Raw genomic sequence first — 5,165 nt, 5'->3', positions numbered from 1 at the left:
GTCAAACACCTTCAAACAAAGCTTTATGAATCATAAGAAAGTTAAACACATTCAAACAAAGGTTTATAAATCATAAGAAAGTCAAACATATTCAAACAATTCTTTTTGAATCGAAATAAAGTAACACAAATTCAAACAAAGCTTTTTGAATCAAATGAAAGTCAAACACATTCAAACAAGCTTTTTGAATCAAATGAAAGTCAAACTCATTCTAACAAATCATTCAAAATCAAATGAAACATAAACACATTCAAACATAGATTTTTAAATCAAATGAAAGTCAAACACATTCAAACAAAGCTTTTTAAATCAAAAGAAAGTCAAACACGTTCAAATAAAGCTTTTTGAATTAAATGATAGTCAAGTACATTTAAACAATTCTTTTTGAATCGAAAAAAGAAGTAAAATACATTCAAACAAAGCTTTTTGAATTAAATGAAAGTCAAACACGTTCAAACAAAGCTTTCTGAATCAAATGAAAGTCAAATACCATTAAACAAAGCTTTTTGAATCAAATGAAAGTTAAACACATTCAAACAAAGCTTTTTGAATCAAATGAAAGTCAAACACATTCAAATAAATATTTTTGAATCGTAATAAAGTCAAACACATTCAAACAAAGCTTTTTGAATCAAATGAAAGTCAAAAAAATTCAAACAAAGCTTTTTAAATCAAATGAAATTTAAATACATTCAACCAAATCTTTTTGGATCGAAACATAGTCAAACACATTCAAACAAAGCTTTATGAATCAAAAGAAATTTAAAATCTTTCAAACAATACTTTTTGAACCGAAAAAAGTAAAAACACATTCAAACAAAGCTTTTTAAATCAAAAGAAAGTCAAACACATTCAAACAATGCTTTTTGAATCAAATGAAAGTCAAACACATTCAAACAAATCTTTTTAAATCATATGAAAGTGAAACATATTCAAACATAGCTTTTTGAATCAAATGAAAGTCAAACACATTCAACCAATTCTTTTTGAATCAAAAAAAAGTAAAACACATTCAAACAAAGCTTTTTGAATCAAATGAAAGTCAAACACATTCAAACAAAGCTTTTTGAATGAAATGAAAGTCAAACACATTTAAACAAATCTTTTTAAATCAAATGAAAGTCAAACACATTCGAACATAGCGTTTTGAAACAAAAGAAAGTCAAATACATTCAAACAATTCTTTTTGAATCAAAAAAAAGTAAAACTCATTCAAACAAAGCTTTTTGAATCAAAAGAAAGTCAAACACATTTAAACAAAGCTTTTTGAATCAAATGAAAGTCAAACACATTCAAACATAAATTTTTAAATCAAATGAAAGTCAAACACATACAAACAAATCTTTTTAAATCAGATGAAAGTCAAACACATTCAAATATAGCTTTTTGAATCAAATGAAAGTTAAACACATTTAAACAAAGCTTTTTGAATCAAATGAAAGTCAAACACATTCAAATTAATCTTTTTGAATCAAAATAAAGTAAAAAAACATTCAAAACAAAGCTTTTTGAATCAAATGAAAATCAAATACATTCAAACAATTCTTTTCGAATCTTAAAAAAAGTAAAACACATTAAATCAAAAATTTTTGAAACAAAAGAAAGTCAAACACATTCAAACAATGTTTTTTGAAACAAATGAAAGTCAAACACATTTTAACAAATATTATTTTTAAATCAAGTGAAAGTCAAACACATTCAAACATAGCTTTTTGAATCAAATGAAAGTCAAATAAATTCAAACAAAGCTTTTTGAATCTAATGAAAGTCAAACACAATCAAACAATTCTTTTTGAATCGAAATAAAGTAAAACAAATTCAAACAAAGTTTTTTGAATCAAAAGAAAGTCAAACACAATCAAACAAGCTTTTTGAATCAATTGAAAGTCAAACACATTCCAACAAATCTTTCGAAATCAAATAAAAGTCAAACACATTCAAACATAGCTTTTTAAATCAAATGAAAGTCAAACATATTAAAATAAAGCTTTTTTAAATCAAATGAAAGTAAAACACGTTCAAACAAAGCTTTCAGAATCAAATGAAAGTCAAATACATTCAAAGAATTCTTTTTAAATCGAAAAAAAGTAAAAAACATTCTAACAAAGCTTTTTGAATCAAAAGACAGTCAAACACTTTCAAACAAAGCTTTTTGAATCAAATGAAAGTTAAACTCATTCAAACAAATCTTTTTAAATCAAATGAAAGTCAAACACATTCAAACATAGCTTTTTGAATCAAATAAAAGTCAAACACATTCAAACAAAGCTTTTTTAATCAAATGAAAGTTAAACACATTCAAACAAAGCTTTTGGAATCAAATAAAAGACAAACACATTTAAACTAATCTTTTTGGATCGAAATACAGTCAAACACATTCAAACAAAGTTTTATGAATCCAAAGAAAGTTAAACACATTTAAACAAAGGTTTTTAAAGTGAAATATATTCAAATAAATCTTTTTGAATCGAGATAAAGTCAAACACATTCAAACAAAGTTTTTTGAATAAAATGAAAGTCAAACGAATTCAAACAAATCTTTTTAAATCATATGAAAGTCAAACACATTCAAACATAGCTTTTTGAATCAAATGTAAGTCAAACACATTCAAACAAATCTTTTTAGATCGAAATACAGTCAAACACATTCAAACAAAGCTTTAAGAATCAAAAGAAAGTCAAACACATTCTAAAAATTCTTTTTGAATCGAAAAAAAGTAAAACATGTTTAAACAAAAATTTTTTTATCAAAAGAAAGTCCAACACATTTAAACAAAGATTTATAAATCATAAGATAGTCAAACACATTCAAACATAGCTTTTTGAATCAAATGAAAGTTAAACACATTGAAACAAAGCTTTGTGAATCAAATGAAAGTCAAACACATTCAAATAAATCTTTTTGAATCAATTGAAAGTCAAACACATTTAAACAAAGCTTTTTGAATTAAATGAAAGTCAAACACATTCAAATAAATCTTTTTGAATCAAAATAAAGTAAAAAAATTCAAACAAAGCTTTTTGAATCAAAAGAAAGTGAAACAAATTAAAACAAATCTTTCAAAATCTTTTTGAATCAAATGAAAGTCAAACACATTCAAACAAATCTTTCAAAATCAAATGAAAGTCAAACACAAACAAGCATAGCTTTTTGAATCAAATGAAAGTCAAACACATTCAAACAAATCTTTTTGAATCAATTGAAAGTCAAACACATTGAAACAAATCTATTTGGATCGAAATACAGTCAAACATATTCAAACATAGCTTTATGAAGCTAATGAATGTCAAATACATTCAAACAAAGCTTTTTTAATCAAATGAAAATCAAACTCATTCAAACATAAAGTAATCTTTTTGAATAAAAATAAAGTAAAAAAACATTCAAAACAAAGCTTTTTGAATCAAAAGAAAAATTAACACATTCTAACAAAACTTTTTGAATCAAAGGAAAGTCAAACACATTCAAACAAATCTTTCAAAATCAAATGAAAGTCAAACACATTCAAACATAGCTTTTGAATCAAATTAATGTCAAACACATTCGAACAAAGGTTTTTGAATCAAACGAAAGTTAAACAGGTTCAAACAAAGCTTTTTGATTCAAAAGAAAGTCAAACACATTCAAACAAAGCGTTTTGAATCAAATGAAAGTCAAACACATTCAAACAAATCTTTTAAAATCAAATGAAAGTCAAACACATTTAAACAAAGCTTTTTGAATCAAATGAAAGTCAAACACATTCAAACAAATCTTTCAAAATCAAATGAAAGTCAAACACATTCAAACATAGCTTTTTAAATCAAATGAAAGTCAAACACATTTAAACAAAGCTTTTTGAATTAAATGAAAGTCAAACACATTCAAATAAATCTTTTTGAATCAAAATAAAGTAAAAAAATTCAAACAAAGTTTTTTGAATCAAAAGAAAGTATAACACATTCAAACAATTCTATTTGAATCGAAAAAAAGTAAAAATAATTTCAAACCAAGGTTTTTGAATCAAAAGAAAGTCAAACACATTCAAACAAAGTTTTTTGAATTAAATGAAAGTCAAACACATACAAACAAATCTTTTTAAATCAGATGAAAGTCAAACACAATCAAATATAGGTTTTTGAATCAATTGAAAGTCAAACACATTTAAACAAAGCTTTTTGAATCAAATGAAAGTCAAACACATTCAAATTAATCTTTTTAAATCAAAATAAAGTAAACAACATTCAAACAAAGCTTTTTGAATCAAAAGAAAGTATAACACATTCTAACAAAACTTTTTGAATCAAATGAAAGTTAAACACATTCAAACAAATCTTTCAAAATCAAATGATAGTCAAACACATTCAAACATAGCTTTTTGAATCAAATTAAAGTCAAACACATTCGAACAGAGCTTTTTGAATCAAATGAAAGTCAAATACATTCAAATAATTCTTTTTGTATCGAAAAAAAGTAAGACACATTAAAACAAAGCTTTTTGAATCAAATGAAAGTCAAACACATTCAAACAAAGCTTTTTGAATGCAATGAAAGTCAAACACATTTAAACAAATCTTTTTAAATCAAATGAAAGTCAAACACATTCGAACATAGCTTTTTGAATCAAATGAAAGTGAAATACATTCAAACAATTCTTTTTGAATAATAAATAAAGTAAAACACATTCAAACAAAACTTTTTGAATCGAAAAAAAGTCAAGCACATTCAAACAAAACTTTTTGAATCAAATTAAAGTCAAACATGTTCAAACAAAGCTTTTTAAATCAAATGAAAGTCAAATACATTCAAACAATTCTTTTTGAATCGAAAAAAAGTAAAACACATTAAAACAAAGCTTTTTGAATCAAAAGAAAGTCAAACACATTCAAACAAAGCTTTTTGAATAAAATGAAAGTCAAACACATTTAAACAAATCTTTTTAAATCAAATGAAAGTCAAACACATTCAAACATAGCTTTTTGAATAAAATGAAAGTTAAATACATTCAAACAATTCTTTTGGAATAAAAAAAAGTAAAACACATTCAAACAAAGCTTTTTAAATCAAAAGAAAGTTAAACACATTCAAACAAAGCTTTTTGAATCATATGAAAGTCAAACACATTCAAACAAATCTTTTTGAATCAAATGAAAGTTAAACACATTCAAACATAGCTTTTTGAATC

The sequence above is a fragment of the Chenopodium album genome, chromosome 5, assembly GCF_948465745.1.
Source record: "Chenopodium album chromosome 5, dcCheAlbu1.1, whole genome shotgun sequence".
NCBI lineage: Eukaryota > Viridiplantae > Streptophyta > Magnoliopsida > Caryophyllales > Amaranthaceae > Chenopodium > Chenopodium album.
The sequence above is the reverse complement of the archived record's forward strand: the minus strand, read 5'-3'. Positions refer to the sequence as shown.